Source organism: Rhineura floridana, chromosome 3 (assembly GCF_030035675.1).
Source record: "Rhineura floridana isolate rRhiFlo1 chromosome 3, rRhiFlo1.hap2, whole genome shotgun sequence".
In the NCBI taxonomy this organism is placed as follows: Eukaryota; Metazoa; Chordata; class Lepidosauria; order Squamata; family Rhineuridae; genus Rhineura; species Rhineura floridana.
Genome location: NC_084482.1, coordinates 48,880,776 through 48,898,188, shown reverse-complemented (window position 1 = coordinate 48,898,188; position 17,413 = coordinate 48,880,776). Strand labels below are relative to the sequence as shown.

The following is a 17,413-nucleotide window of genomic DNA, read 5'->3' as shown; positions in this document are numbered from 1 at the left end:
AGCTTCCTGGGATTAGGAGTCAGGAAGAAGGAGTGTGTAGATCAGAACCCCTGGGGGACGCTGACTAGCTCCCTTATCTTCAAAGGCTTCAAAGGAGTAGACCCCTGCAGAGGCGGGAGATGACTGTTTGCTTTCCCCCCTCTTTGGTGACTGTTAAACTCTATAAAAACGGAAGGATAAACTTCCAAAAAGAGGTTCCCTATTTTCCATCTACTCGACTTGCCTGAAATATGACAGAGAAAGGTTTTTGTGGGAACCAGGCTGATCTATGTAAGTATAGGACCTAGCTTAGTAAGTTCTTTATTTTACCTCTTTGTCTGTATTGAACCTCTCCCCTTTTGTCATGCCAATGTACCTCATGTAGCCCATCTGGGAGTGATAGCTTTAAGGAATCAAACCATTGTTCTCTTTGTACATACCATGCTGTTTACCTTTAAATAAACTATCCTTTTATGAACGGTGTGTATTGGATTGGAACTAAGGATTCTAAATCTAGTCCTTTGACTGCTGGATGCTACTGTTTACTGTTAATTGATGAGGGTTAATCCCTTGGAATTTGCATTGGGCTCTGTTGTCCCTTCCCTCAGAGAAAGGAACCTAGCCAGAAGGGTGGTGGCAGTTACTATGGAAGTAATTACTCCTGAAAGAGGGAGAGGTTGCCTGGGAAGCAGCGGCCCAGAGGGGTGGGACTGTTCTCAGAAGCAAAGAGAACTAAGGACAAGGGACCCCAGGGGGACAAGTCTTTGAGAATATATATATATAGTTATAGAATATATATATATAGTTGTTGTTATGTGAGCGGCGGTAACACAGCCGAAGCTCTGCTCACGGCCGGAGTTCAATTCCAAAGGAAGGAGGAAGTCGAATCTCCGGTAAAAGGGGTCGAGGTCCACTCAGCCTTCCATCCATCTGTGGTCAGTAAAATGAGTACCTGGCATATGCTGGGGGGTAAAGAAAGGCCAGGGAAGGAACTGGCAATCCCACCCCATATATACAGTCTGCCTAGTAAACATTGCAAGACGTCACCCTAAGAGTCGGAAATGACTCGCACTATAAGTGCAGGGACACCTTTACATTTATGAATCAGTGACCTCTGTTATAAACCACCCTGTTCAGATCTTGTAAGTTCAGGTCTGTGACTTTCTTTATGGAATCAATCCATTTCTTGTTTGGCCTTCCTCTTTTTCTACCCCCTTCTGTTTTTCCCAGCGTTATTATCTTTTCTAAGGAATCATGTCTTCTCATGATGTGTCCAAAGTATGATAACCTCCTTTTCATCATTTTAGCTTCCAGTGACAGTTCTGGTTTAATTTAATGTGAATTATATGTTTTTATGTTGTACGTCGGCCAGAGTGGCTGGTAAACCAGCCAGATGGGCGACTAATAAATTTAATGAATAATAAATAAATAAATAACACCCAATTATTTGTCTTTTTCACAGTCCATGGTATGTTCAAAGCTCTCCTCCAGCACCACATTTCACACGAGTTGATTTTTCTCTTATCCACTTTTTTCACTGTCCAACTTTCACATCCTTACAGGGATCGGGAATACCATGGTCTGAATGATCCTGACTTTAGTGTTCAGTGATACATCTTTGCATTTCAGGACCTTTTCTAGTTCTCTCATAGCTGCCCCCCGCCCCAGTCCTAGCCTTCTTCTGATTTCTTGACTATTGTCTCCATTTTGGTTAATGACTGTGCTGAGGTATTGATAATCCTCCACAAGTTCAATGTCCTCATTGTCAACTTTAAAGTTTCATAAATCCTATGTTGTCATTACTTTAGTTTTTTTGACGTTCAGCTGTAGTCTTGCTTTTGTGCTTTCCTCATTAACTTTCATCAGCATTCATTTCAAATAATTACTGGTTTCTGCTAGTAGGAGAGTACCATCTCCCTCCACTTTTCACACCTCCTTCATCTTGGTCCAATCCCGCTTTCCATATGATATGTTCTAAGTGTAGATTAAACAATCAGGGTGATAAAATACACCCCTGTCTCACATCCTTTCCGATGGGGAACAAATTGGTTTCTCCATATTCTGTCCTTACAGTAGCCTCTTGTCCAGAGTATAGGACAATCAGATGCTGTGGCACCCCCATTTCTTTTAAAGCATTCCATAGTTTTTCATGACCTACGCAATCAAAGGCTTTGCTGTAATCTATAAAACACAGGGTGATTTTCTTCTGAAATAAATTTCAAACACATTTATTGTTTCTTCTGAAATTTATTATTCATTATTCTTCTGAAATTCCTTGGTCCATTCCATTATCCATTGTATGTTTGCGATATGATCTCTGGTGCCTCTTCCCCTTCTAAATCCAGCTTGGACATCTAGCATTTCTTACTCCATATATGGTAAGAGCCTTTGTTGTAGAATCTTGAGCATTACTTTACTTGCATGGGATATTAAGGCAATAGTTTGATAATTACTGCATTCCCTGGGATCCCCTTTCTTTGGAATTGGGATGTATATGGAACGCTTCCATCTGTGGGCCATTGTTTAGTTTTCCATATTTGTTGACAAACGTTTGTCAAAATTTGGACAGATTCGGTCTCAGTAGCTGTTCCTGGTGATTTGTTTCTTCCAAATATTTCATCTCACATTCTAAAATTTCTCGTTCTTCATCTACGGTTCCTCCATGAATGAATCTATCATCCTGGCATCTCTTTTATAGAGTTCTTCAGTATATTGCTTCCATCTTCTTTTTATTTCATCTCGGTCAGTCAGTGTGTTCCCCTGTTGATTATTCAACATCCCTACTCTTGGTTTAAATTTCCCTTTAATTTCTCTAATCTTTTGGAATAGGGCTCTTGTTCTACTTTTTTTGTTGTCCTCTTCTATTTCTATACAATAACTATTGTAATAGTTCTCTTTGTCCCTACGTATTAGTTGCTGTATTATTGTATTTAGGGTTCTAACCAAGTTTCTATCTCCTTTTGCTTTTGCTTTCCTTCTTTCTTTAACCATTTTAAGAGTTTCTTCAGTCATCCATTGAGGTCTTTCTTTTTAACTAGAGGTATTGTCGTTTTGCATTCTTCCCTGATAATGTCTCTGACTTCAATCCGTAGTTCTTCTGGTTCTTTGACAACTACGTTTAAAGCCTTACATTTGTTCCTTATATGATATTTATTTATTTATTTATTACATTTATATACTGCCCCATAGCTGAAGCTCTGGGCAGTTTACATCTTTATATTCTTCTGAGATGTTATTTAAGTTGTGTTTTGGCATTATGAGTGCTTTGTTGTTCTTCTTTAGCTTTCCTCTGATTTTTTGATATTACCAGTTCATGATCTGTACCGCAGTCTGCTCCTGGTCTTGTTTTCACAGAAAGTATGGAACTTCTCCATCTTCTGGTACCAATTATATAATCAGTTTGATTCCTATATTGACCATTTGGTGATGTCCACATGTACAGTCGTCTTTTCGGTTGCTCAGAAATGTGTTTGCAAGAAACAAATTATTGGCTTCACAGAATTCAGTAAGTCTCTCTCCTGCTTCATTTCTATCTCCTAAGCCCCATTTCCCCACAATTCCTAGTTGTTTTCTGTTCCCTGCTTTTGCATTCCAGTCTCCCATGATTATCAGCACATCTTGTGTTGGTGTGTGATCAATTTCTTCCTGTACTTCTGCTTAAAATCTCTCCAATTCCTCTTCTTCTGTGTTTGCCATTGGAGCGTAGACTTGGATGATGGTTATGTTAATAGGTTTTCCGTTTAATCTCATTGATATCACTTGGTCAGTCCTTCTGTTATAGCTCCTAATTGCTTTTGCTACATCACTTTTCACTATTAGAGCAACCCCATTTTTTCTTAATTTCTCATTTCCTGCATAAAATATTTTATAGTTGCTTGATTGAAAGTGTCCCATTCCCGTCCATTTTAATTCACTCACGCCAAGTATTGTAATGTTGATGCATTCTATTCTTGCTTGACAATTTCTATTTTTCCCTGGTTCATGCTTCTCACGTTCCATGTTCCTATACTATGTGGCTTACAACTCCAAACTCTCCTTTCGCATCTGTGCGCATCAGCCTCTGGGCTTCCTTTTGGCTTTGACCCAGTTGCGTCATTAGTCACAGCACTACTCGTACTTGTCCTTTGTTCTTCCCCAGTAGCTTGTTGAGTGCCTTCTGACCTGGGGGTCTCATCGTCCAGCACTATCTTGTGTTGCATTTTGGATACTCTGTTCATAGGGTTTTCAGGGGTGGTTTACCATTGCCTTCCTCTGAGTTTGGAAGCATCTTAGTCTGGTGTCTCAGCTTTGACCATTCCGCCTTGGGTGCTCCTGCTAGGAATCTAGCCTCTTGGTCTAGACTCCTCATGGCATTGCTCTCAGCTTCTTCAACACTCTCAAACCCCCTGACCATGTTAAGGTGTGCATCCTAGAGGATTTTTTTGGGTGTGACTAAAATGACCAAATTTGTAATTCATTTAAACTGAGATATTAGGAGCATGGGAAGCTGCCTTATACTGAATCAGACCATTGGCCTGTCTAGCTCAGTACTGTTCACACCGACTGGCAGCTGCTCTCCAGGGTTTCAGGCAGGATTCTCTCCCAGCTCTACCTGGAGATTCCAGGGATTGAACCTGGGATCTTCTGCATGCAAACCAGATGCTCTGCCACTGAGCTGTGGCCTTTCCCAAGATTTATAATTGGCTTTTTTAAAGAAGCAAGCAAACAAACACTCTATCTTGATTATTGAGGAGTTTCAAAGATAAGGATGAAGACTACCCATCCCAAGTGTCATAGTCCAATAAGTTTAATTGTTTTAGGAGTCTTTGAAGGAATAAATACAGGAATAAACCTTGGGTCTAAATTCATGCAGGCAAGTTAATATGCTAATGGGCAACATAGTAAATGATTACTAGCCCTCTTTAAAGAAGAGCATATGACTATTTACCTTTGTCACTTAACCTTTATATTCTCTTTGGAAAATGTGATTATTTTACACATTAAGGTTTTTCACTGGGAAGCAGTGCAATGGACATTTTCTGACTGATAGAGTCTAAAGTGTGATGCTGCTATTCATTCAATTAAGCTAATGAGTGAAGGCCAGGTTGTGCTGAGATGCACAGATTGCAGGTGAGACTGAGCACTGGAATGGCTCAAAAACATCCTGGGGCCCAGTCAGTTTCTCCCCTCTTTGCTGAAACTTTTAGTTGTCCCCTGAACCCTTTGAGATGAGATGTGTCTAATTTGTGAAAATGTTCTAAGGCAGAATGATGTTGGCTTATGGTGACAGAAGTTATAAGTGAATTTTCTCAAATCAGTGTAACAACTAACCTATTGATATGCTTGTTAAAGTATGGCAGACCAAAAAAAACAAACACAGAGACACAGGTGTTGTTTATGCTTACTTATGCTAGGCACTGGAAGAAGTGCCAAAACGAAATTAAAATAGAACTGATCAGGAAACTGTGGGAACAGTTGGTAATAATTAAATTAACATCAAAGATAACAGGACCAAAGGACTATAAGGAATTGCTGAGTAGTTGGGACCCTGTGGTCAAACACATTATGCAAAACCAAGAATGGTTGGGAGTGGCATAGATTTTATCTCTTGTGAATGGTATGAATTATTTTATGCAGGAAGGATATGCTAAAATAGAAGCAACTGTATTAGTGTGGTTGCCAGTAAAAGCACTACTTTCACAAAACATAGTAATAACATATTGCCCTCAGTATTTATTAATGACCACTCTGATTAATTAAGCTCTTTTAGAATTCTCTTTGTATTCTTTCCTTTTCTTATACTCCTATTTACTTTTTGATAATAATAAGAATCTTTTTTTATACTCTTTTGTACTCCTGGATATTAAAATAAATTAAAAAAACAGTTGTCTGTCTTGTGTGGGTTCAGAAATTGGCAGGGGATTTGGAGGTAAGAGGTCTTTTACTTGTGGGGCCTTTTACCATGTACGGTATAATCTGTGGAACATGGCTGGTTTAAATGAACACCTGCTTAAACTAGACAAAAATATTTAATTACCCACCCCCTTCCCTACTCACTTTGGTGCAAAATATAAAAAGAGTCTGGTTAAATAGCAGTTAAGTGTGAGGTCAAGGGTCTGGCTGTGAAACTCCAGCTTGAAGGGTAGGTTGCTACATTAGATGAGTAGGAGCTTCTTTATCCCAGCTGTAGCTAGAAGACTCTTCACTGTGTCATTGTGATACCATGGAGGACTGCTGTCGTGTCCAGGTTGAGGCTCAGGAACCAGACCAGTTGGTGAAAGCAAATCAGTTTTTATTAAAGTGATATCCAGACAAAGACTATGTCGTCTCATGAACTTTAACTACTAAACATAACCTGCGACAGAGAAGAGAGTTGACAGAACAAGGAACCACTACTCCCCCTGTCCCTTAAGAAGGGGGCAAACGAGCGCGAATTCTCTCACTCCGCCTCAAAGTGCCCTCATCCACACCCCGCCTCTCCCCCTTCTTTTGCCGCCTCTTTTGCTGTCTCCTTGTACGTGGTGAAGGGGGTGCCACCGCCCCCTCCCCTCCTGAGAAATCTGACTCAGGTATGGGGGAAAGCGGGGGGGCAATGCTTAAACCATCTGGCTGTTTCTCCTTGCTTTTTCCTGGATCAGGAGGGGGTTGTATTCCTCCTTGCCCTCCCTCCTTCTCCAACTCCTCCAAGCTCAGAGGGGGAGGAGGCGTGGGAAGCTCACGGTAAGAATCTATGTCTGTTGGACATTCAAGGTCCTCACTCCCAGACAGTTCTATCTCTGAGATTCCCTCCCCCTCTTCTGCTTCTCCTTCACACGACTCTGTCCAGATGACCCCCTCCCTCTCCTCATCGTCTGAAACTTCAGGGCCCCAATCCTGCATCCTGACAACTCTCTTGTTCTTGCTGCACTTAACATTACAGGAAGAGGAGATGGTGCAAATGTGGAATGCTGCTGCTCTCTGCATATATACTGTATATGATTTTTACATTTTTTATTTCCTGTTGCTTGAAAATGAGACCAAACACCCTAAGGAGGAGACTTTAACGACCTAAGAGGCTGCAAAGTAGCAGGGAAACAATGCTATGCAGGGAAGGAACAATAGGAAGGAAAGAAGATACAGTAGGGCCCCGCTAATACAGCAGGTTAGGGACCAGGCCCCCGCCGTAAAGCGGAAATCGCCATAAAGTGGGGCCCATAGACTATAATGGGCCGTGTCATGCGAAAATGACGTCAAAATGGCACGCGACAGAAAAAACCCGCCGTATTAGTGGAACAAGCGCTGTGAGAGCGGGGCCTTTCCCTAATTGAAAACCGCCGCATGAACGAAGCGCCGTAAAGCAGGGCCCTACTGTACTGAAAATCTTCTCTCACCTGCCGCTCTTCCCAAGACACTGCAAACATGCACTTGAGATCCCTGGCTGGGGAGAAGTAGCTGAAGGGGAAAAGCATTGAGCAAGACAAAACATTTAATAACTCCCTTTTCCATTGTGTTTGTCCTGCATTTTGCCACTTCCCCCTGCTGCTCTGTAGTTCTTGGATGGCAACTGGAGTTTCCAGATTGTGTCTGCCACTGAACATCTAGTCCAGCCTTTTAATTTGGTGTGGTAGCTAATACACCATTGACAGAAAACAGAGCTGGAGAACCTGTGGCCAGATGTTGATGGATTCCAACTTCCATCAGCCTCAGCAAGCATGGCCAACGGCCAGGAATGATGGGAGGTGCCGTCCAGCAACATCTGGAGGGCCAGAGGTTCCCTGCCCCTGATCTAAAGAGTTTTGTATGTACTGTTATTTGTATCGGGCATAAATATACAGGAAGCTTTTGTGAAGGAATGAAGCTATTCAGCCACTTTGCATTCCGTTCTTACTTGTAAATAGTTGCTCTTTGTTTAGAGACTTCTTGCCAGGAGCTTCAAAGGGGATTTATTTATTTATTTGGTGGGAAGATGGGGAAGGGAGAGAAACTTAATTATGATAGGAAGTATCAAGATCAAACTGTACTGCTGTTCTCATTGGCCAAAAGGTTGAAAGATATCCCTATGAAGAGGCCATCTTGTTGGCACATATTTCTCATCCCAGTTGTTCCACTTCCTTCCAGCTTTACTTAGTATAGTGGGAAGCCAGGAATTATCCATGGGCAGTAATTAATCACCCTCTGTGTAAGTGGAATGCCTCTCTCCAGCTATGCCTCGGTAGGAAAGACCCAGCTAAAAACTTCAGGGGGTTTCCCAGCTTTGCCCTGCTGAAGGCAATCTGGGCACATTCCTTCCTGGAATATCCTTTGCAAAGTAAAGCCTACAAGGCTAGGCTGCACTTGAGAGGCAAGGAGAACCCAATGAAAAGAAAAAGAGAGCATTGTGCCATCAGCCAGACATCAGGAGAGAGTCAATAATCTGCTCAACAAGCCCAGTTCTTAGATTCCAGAAAACCCATTAATAATAATAAGCTGTTTTATGAGCCAACAAGCAGAAGACTGTTATCCCTGCCCTTTGTCTTGAGGCAGCCAAAAGCTTAGTTACAAAGTTCAAGCACCTGCCTGAACACCCACCAACTCCCAATCCTGACATAAGTCTAAGTGAGCCCAAAGAACTGATGGTTGTATTTCTCAGTGGAAGCCTTTTCCCTCAGAGTTCAAATCATTATGACCATGTTGCAATTTCTCAACATCTCTCTCTCTCTCTCTCTCTCTCTCCCTCTCCCTCTCCCTCTCCCTCTCTCTCTCTGTATGCATACCAGTTGCTGGGAATCACAAATGGGGAGAGTGCTATTGCACTCAGTTTCTTCTTGCAGGCTTCCCATAGGCATCTGGTTGTGAGGACAGGATGCTGGACTCTAGTTGGGCATGTGGTTTTGTCCATCAGTGCTCTTTTTATGCCCCTCTTATGTAGCCTACCTGACAGGTAGATGTTTGTTTAATGTAGCTTTCTTAGCCTAGAGATACATCGATAGGGCAAAGATGCTCCTGCAGATATTTTGTCTGTGATGCTGCAGTTAAAGGTGACAAGTGTTAGTCCTTATAGATGATGAAAAGCATGTTTTTGTATCCCATTGTAAAAGCATCATTGCTCTACAGAGCTCAGGAACAGCATGGGGAGGAAAGAATCAGGGAGCAGCTAGTTTTCAACGTTGCCACTTGGTTTTAAACTATCAAAGGTCAGTAGTGCCGGAGCTGGAAACTGTAATTGGACTTCACCCCTCCTGCAAAACTGTCAAGAAGCATGACTTCAAATAGGAATGGGTGGGGGAGTGGGTGTACCTTTGTGACTTACTGTCCTGCTGCTTTGTCAGCTGGGCAGCAGTGAATTATTTTTATTGTCTTTCAGTTCAAGGCAAAAATAAAATAAAATGAGAGGCCTTTTGTGAAGGAGAAGAGAAAGTGCTTCTCTCCCATTCCCCTCACCCCCTGGCAATAGGTTAATGGCAACAATCTCACCGTTGCTGGAGAGAGATCTTGAAAGAGCCTGTCTAACCTTTTTATGTTCCTATAGAGCACAAAGCTGCCTTCAGACAATTATAGAGGCCTCAGAAATGATCTCCTACTCCTTAAAGGTCATGGCATTAATGTGTTTCTTCTTTTCCGTAATGTTGCTAGTGGTGTGAGGGAGCAGCATCGTCAGAATTTATATTTCAGGTCAGCAAGTGAACAGTGTGTTTATCTTGCAGCCACCTAGACTATAAAATGTTTCCTTCTCTGGTTTGTCTTCCAACCACATTAATAGGCTGGAAGTTTTTGTACTCTTTACAGCAGAGAAATGGCTTTTAGTAATCAAAGTTGGGGATAATCAAAAAAGCCACTCCTTGGCAAAAACAAACAAAGAAAGAAACTTGAACCTTCACAGATTAGGAACATAGGAAGCTGCTGCCTTATACCGTCCGGCCATTGGTCCATCTAACTCATCATTGTCTACACTGACTGGAAGTGGGTCTCCAGGATTTCAGAAAGGTTCTCTCCCAGCCCTTCCTGGAGATGCAGTGGCTTTAGCCTGGGACCTTCTTTATGCAAAGCATAAAGAATGCTCTACCACTGAGCAGTGGCCCTTCCCCATCCAACTGATCAAAAGATTGTCAGGGTTAGGGCTACAGAGCTTGTGTACAGTGCAAACAGCTGCAGATCTAAGTAAGCAAACAAAACAGCAAACTGCATGCCCCAAAGAGTCAGTAAGTGGGAATTCTAGATTTAGAGAAAGGGTTGTCATGATCAAAGAACGCTGTGCCTTGTACTGCAGAGTAAAGGCAGACAAGAATGCTGTGGAGTTACATTCAAGCTTACGTAATACATTCAAGCTTACGTAATATGGGGAGTCTGGAGAATAAATATTAAACGGTGGGGGGACCACAGTGTGAACAGGACACTCAGTGCACTGAATACAAGACCTTTTCTGACTTCCTGGGAATTTACACCAACATAAGTTTCCTGTATATTCTCTGAGGTGTAACATCATGTGCCTTGCTTCTCAACCTGATCCCTTTGCCATCAGGTAGCTAATTTGCCTTGCAACTGTAGGCATTCTGGGGAGCTGCAACTTTTAATTAGTGCCAGGTCTGAAATGCTTGTAAGAAATTGGAAATGACATGTGGTTTCTGTTAGCTGAGCAACAGGTGATCTCCAGTGACAGGGAACTGGCCAAGGCCACCTCTCCGATGACTAACCCAGTCAGATGCATCGATCACCTCTTTGCCAGGTTTCTGCTCTTTTACAGATGTGCTCTCTCCACACTTTTGACTCTTTTAATAAACCTGTGCCAATTTTTCAGTAGCAAATGTGAATATTTGTGTTGGATATTATTCTTTCAGCACTTTCAGAAAGTATAAAAATAGTTCCAATTAGTTTAAGCCTGCAGTAAATCTGGAGCTGCTTTGGCTTATCTTTCTGCTGTAGGAATGCATCTGTCCTTTGACAGATATACACAAGAGCTATTTGATTGTTGTTGGGCACCACCTCTGAATCAATGGTTAAGAACTGGTTAGGCACCTATTCTGTGACTTTTTCAAGGGACAAATGCTTTCAAACAGCTTGAAGCCACAGCAGCCCCATGTTTATTGTAGATACTCAATTTCACCCGTCTCTCTCTCTCCTCCCACAAATGGCCTGCTCTATAAATATAGCAGAATGGCATGGTCAAATCTTGAGGTGGTAGAGTGGAATGCCTTCACTGCCCTAGCTCTATCATCCTCTACCATCCATGGCCTCCTGCACCCTGACATAATTCTGCCCATTTTCCCTTCCTGCTCTTTATGCTGATAACTGCCTCTTGGAATGCCTCCGTGTGACTCCCTCCCTCATTCCCTTTGATTCAAAATTCATCTTTCCCCATAGTCCTTATGCCATTTTGTAAATAATTCAAAGTACATCTTTTGAAATAATCACATATTCTTTCCCTGCCCACCAATACCTCCATTTCTTCCCTTCCTCTGTTGTTTCCCTGTGTCTAGATGGTAAGCCCCTTGGAGTAAATAGCTGCCATATATTTTCTTGTATTTGTATGCCGCTATGATGATGATAAAAACAAAACTCGTCACTGTTAGCGCATGTTGCTGAAAGGGGTCCTTCTAGACCAGCAGTTTTCTGGCCCAGAACCCAACCAAGGTTTTGGGGACCAATTTCTTCATTTTCTTACCATATATTTGCATGCTGGTGATGCTGCTGTCGTAACCCATGTTAGATTGGGCCATGCCATGGTAGTGGGTCCCAGCCTCCCAGTGCTTTTTACTATGCTAGGTGTCTGCTTGCAAGGATTTTTTTTTAACATGGAGTAGCTTTAAAAAATGAGACCAAACTAACACAGTCTCTTCTGCTACCTCAGGACTTTGCAGACCTATTTCTACCATATTCAGTTGCATGTGTAGACCTTATACCACAATATTATTGGACATTCTCTCTCTCTCTCTCTCTCTCTCTCTCTCTCTCTCTCTCTCTCTCTCTCTCACACACACACACACACACACACACACACACACACACACACACACAAAAGAGAGACACCAGCAGCAACAGCATGGAAGCTGCTTCTCTGTGATGTGATCCCACATCTCTGTATTGCACATGAGAACAGTGAATTCTTAAAGCCATTGTGGCATTTTAGCGAATAAATATAACAGAATTTACAACAAATGTAGTACTTAATGCAGTAATACAGTAGGTATTACATTTTCCCATGTTCCATATTTCCATGTTCCCTCCCATGGAAATATGTTTAACATTTCCTTTTTGTAAAATGGGGTGCAGTGGTTCTGTCTTTTGCCTTCCTCCTCCACTGTTTAATGTCCTGAGACAATGGCACTTTCTGTTTTTATAGAGTCTTGTTACTGGGGAGACTGATTGTAACTTCTGGCAAAGAGTCTTCTGTTCATTTCTGATAATGCTGCTTGTAGCTAGATAACACATGAGAAAGATAACAGAGTGAAGCAATCCACCTTACATGCCTGCTTCAGGTCTACTCGCTCCAGGAGTTGAAGAGATAGCTTGTTCATTTGCTCTGAGTCAGGAGCAGAATGAAGGGAATAAATTGATATAGATAGAAGCTGCCAAATGGTGGAATAGGACTTGCTAATTCATATTCTTTGATGCTATTTTTAGTGGAACATTAATTATGCAGTTAATCAGAGTCCGTTTATTCTGGTTAATCTTTGTATGTTGGGTGGTTGTTATGATGAGAAATTGAAATGAATTAAAATGTTACAGGTCTACCACAAATAACAATTAGCAAGGTGTAAATGAAACATCTGAATACTGTTCTCCTCTTCTGAAAATTCCAGTTTAAAGATAGGAAGGGGGAATTGTATGCTATGGTTTTGTGAGTTGTCCCTTGCAGCTTTTTGGTTTCTTTTAACAGTGTATTCATTTGCCCTGTAGTATCAGTAAAAAAAGATCAGCTGTGCATTGTATGACATGTAAAACAGGTCGGCAATGTCCACACAAGGAAGGATCTATAGTTATTTTTAAAAATGGAGAAAGGAGCAGAGTAACAGAACAAATGGTTTGTGACTATAGGCTGCATGGAGGAATAATGCTTGGAATGGGATGCATCAGTTGCTGTACCTATATAACATTAAACATTATATCAACTGGAATTGTGATGCTGATGCAGTAGTATTGCAGGCAGATGAGCCCATGAGAATGTTTAGGGTCCAGATATTAAGGTACTTAACTTGTGCAATAGCTTTTCAGCGATGTGGTGCCTTCTAAATCTTTGCTCAGGATGCTGGCAGGTCTCTTAGTTGGCAAAGGCAGGTCATTTGGGACCATAATCTTTAGTGACTTGCATCTCTCTCTCTCTCTCTCTCTCTCTCTCTCTCTCTCTCTCACACACACACACACACACACACACACAGAGAGAGAGAGAGAGAGAGAGAGAGAACACTAAGAGGTGCAAACTGATTTGTCATGTTGTGTTTTTCCTCCTTTAGGTGTCTTGCAAGACTAACTAATAGGCCTAAGCAAATGGATAGTTATGCTTAGGCCTATTTACTATTTATTATTGTTATTCTGAGTGCCTGCAATTATAGGTTGTCACATCAAAAGTTCACATAGTATGAGCATTTTAGACCATAAAAACAGTTTTTCATAATAGTCTGGAGCCATAGGAACAAATACTCAGTTCCTGCAAACTTCAGTAGTAGTATTCTTTTTTTCTTTTTATGTTCAGAGGCCTAAGGGAAAATTCTGTACATACTAAAGTGACTACATTTGGAAGTTTTGTAACATCAAATGCAAAAGATATAACAACGTATTTGACCAATAATGTTGATGAATAATAGTGTTGACTTTCTAGTGAGTTTATTTTATTGAATCATAACTGTAGTCTGTGCATGATTTGTTACAACTAATAGTATTAATAACAAGCTTGATTAGTTGATTTTATGTTGTGAAGGGAGGAGACATCTTGGGCACAGAAGGGAAATTTAAATGGTTGTTGAAAGGCCTGGGTGATAAACATCACATCTTTGGTTTGTTACTCAGATTTGAAGTTCCATCCTTGAACAGATTTTTGAATTGAATACATTAGAATCTTCAGTTTCATTCAGATTATTTACCTTGGTTTATAATCCCGTCTACACCATTGTGGAGCCTGGTTTGCACCTTAGTTTAGTACACCAGTGAACTAAGGGCAGTAAAACAGGCCAGGCAATGGTAGAGAGCAAATGGCGAAAGACATGCTATGAGGCTGATCAGGCATGAGTAAAACCATGCCAACTGTGTGGCAGTGAGGGCAGCAAAGAAGTCTCACTTTTCTGCCTCCATCTCATCCTCAAGTAGTCACCCAGTGGAGCTTTTTCGTATTGTCAAGGTCTGCTAACATCAACTCCAGGAAACCTACTGTGAATTGTTTGTAAGGCACTTTAAGGGTAAAGTTGCTCACCTCCATAGCAATCTTGATGCCCCATCCATCTCTACTGTAGTCCCCAGTGAGGTGTCCAGTGCAATGTCTGCTGCAACTTTGGGGATCAATTTCAGCTGATGCAGCCTGATGATGAGGACAAGGTGCTTGCAACAATGCAGCTGGCAACATGGCCTCTCGACCCTTGCCCTTCTTGGCTTATGAAAGCTTGAGAAGGGTGTATGACTGAGTGGATCCAGGGTGTGGTCAATGTGTCTTTGCAGGAAGGAGTGGTTCCAGCTGTACTGAAAGAGGCAGTGATGTGACCACTCCTGAAAAAGCCCATCCTGGATCCATTGGTTTGTGACTACTACTGCAAATGCCCCCTTTTTAGGGAAGGTGATCGAGAGGGTTGTGGCACAGCAATTGCAAGTACTCTTAGATGAAACATATATATATTCCGCCTTCATCAGCTGCTAACATACAAATGCTGTTACCAAGGTGGCAGTTATAGAGCTTTGAGGATGGAATGCTCAGAGGGGCTTCATTTGCAGAAGCTAAGTAATGGTGGTACTGTCCTCCAGGTTCAGGCCATGTGGTGCCAATGTGTCCAGAGAGTAAATCCAAAAGTTCTCCCTTTTAGTCAATACTGCTGGATCTGCTGGCATCTCTATCACTGTAATGGAAAAGTCCAACAGGCTGTGACCCTCGATGTTAAAATGCTTTGCAACTGGTTGCTCCACTTTTTTTGTCAAAATTGCCGACTTGTGGTTCCTGAAGCGTGTGCGTAGGTCAGTTGTGGTCTTTCCTACGTATTGGATATGACATCCTGGTCTTTTGCACTCGATGATGTAAATTATATTTCAGGACCTGCAGGTGATGTTCTGTTTGATATAATATGTCCTGCTTGTCCTAGTGCTTGTAAAAGTGGCTGTCTCCCTGAGGTACACACAGGTGATACAGCGTTTGGAGTGACAAGGATGAGACCCTGGATTGGTGATAGGTGGCTTAAGCACAGCTCTCACCAACAGTCTGCGCAAATTAGGAGGTTGGCAAAATGCTATAACAGGAGGCCTGCTGATGGCTCTAGTAAGATGTTCAGAGTTTGCCAGCAATGGGTAGCTCTCCCTGATTGCTTGGTGATAGTTGGGAGATGCTGGATGGAAATCTACCACAAATGGAATCCGTTGCTCTCTGCTCTTTGACACCTCAGTGTGATGGAGGAGGTTTTCTCTGGACAGAATGGAAGCTCGGTGGATGTTGCAATTGATAATATGTGGAGAATATCCTCTTCGAAGAAGGTGTTCTTTAAGTTCACTGATCCTTCTCTGGTATTTATCTTCAGTGTTGCAAATAAGTTTGATTCTCAGAGCTAAGCTATACACAATGTTCTTCTTTATATGCCTAGGATGGCAGGATTTCCAGTTTAAATAGGTGTGGGCATCAGTGGGTTTGCTGTAGAGATCAGTGGCTATTTTGTTGTTTTCAGTGGTGAGAAGGACATCCAGAAAAGGGATGTGCGGATTGTCATTTGTACTATTAAATGTAAACTTAATAGAGGGATGGATAGAGTTGATGTAATTTTTAAATTGTTCCAAACTCTCTTTACCGTTCGTCCAGACCATAAAGATGTCGTCAGTGTATCGCCACCATATAAGTGGTTTGTTGATGGCGTTTTTGAGGATCTCCTGTTCCAGTTTACCCATAAAGGGATTTGCATATGATGGAGCCATGCGAGTCCCCATAGCTGTGCCTTGTAGTTGCAGGTACTGTTTGTGACAATCCCACCTTTGGCTCCACCTGCCAGGTTCCCACCTGCTTGTGGCTACCGCCTTTCACTAGGCACCACCTCAGGACACCACCAGTCAGGATCATCATTTTTATTTTTTCTCACTCCGCTCTAGCACAGATCTCTCAAGATCCCACTGGTAGGCAGCACCACCAGCCACTCCCTGTAAACAATACTGCTAGAGACTTCGCCTCAGTCTCTCTGTGGCTTGTTACTTTGTGTCTGGATGCCCTTGCTGTCCACAACCCCCCTGTATCTTTGTCTATAAAGTATACAATCCTGGGTTGCTCTGGATACTTGACGATGTTACAATTTCTTCCTTCACCGCTGCCACCATTAGATACGGTTTCCCTTCAGCCTTGGTAATTACCCTGCCCTCCCTTCTGGTCTGTATATCCCCAGCCAAGGATCAGGCTTTTGGTAAACCAATAAAAGTATTTATTTGATAACACTAGGAAATAAGATTACTTTAGGAATGTTTAACAAGCATATGGTTTCATATAGTGTCACTCTTATGTTTCCAGTTATATATAATCTGTCCAAATATCAGCCTAATAGAATCCAAACCTCCCTTAGAACTCTGTCGACTCAATCCCAACTGCCTCCCACTTCAACTCCTTTCCAATCACTCTCCTCTCAACTCCCCCCTACTCAACTGTCATCCTCTCATTTATACCTTCAGCCATTCAAAACACTCAGCCAATCATCATCCAACATTCTCCCGCATTCTAGCCCATGTATTCCCCCTCTTACTCAATTCACTTACCATATATCCCTATATAAACCTGCACTTCTCATATTTACAGTTTTTAACATATAAGGACATCACATGTTCTCCATTGAATGTAAAGTTGTTACAAGTCAGGACTAACGTAGCTAAAGTGAGAACCTCTGTTGGAGGATTGTTGATATCTCTGGTGTTAAGGAACTCATTTAAAGCCTGAATCCCATCATTATGTGGTATATTGGTGTAAAGAGATGTGACATCTAAAGTAGCTAGTATAGTATTGTTGTGGAATTGATACTGCTTGTTTAAAGACTCAGTTTTAAGCAAGAAGTCCTTGGTGTCTTTGATATACGATGGGAGGTTTTGCACCACGTTTTGTAAATTTAAGTCAATGTACAGATAAATTATTTCAGTAGCTGTGTTGTTACCTGAGACAATTGGGCGACCAGGATTGTTGGCTTTGTGGGTTTTAGGCAGCATGGCTAAATCCTAGGGGTGGGATTTGGATTAACAAGGAGATCAGCACTCTCCCCTTTAAGAAGTTTCCTACTTGTAAGGTTTTGTATAGATGTAATGATACGAGTATTGAGATCTGTGGTGATGTCTTTGTCAAGAAATCTGT

The 17,413-nt window shown here is 41.9% G+C and overlaps 1 protein-coding gene across 5 annotated transcripts in view; it reads left to right on the top strand.

Annotated features, from left to right (window-relative positions):
* SLC39A11 (solute carrier family 39 member 11) overlaps positions 1-17,413 on the top strand; it is a 498,181-nt gene that overhangs the window by 291,686 nt on the left and 189,082 nt on the right. The gene's annotated exons all lie outside the window — the stretch shown is intronic.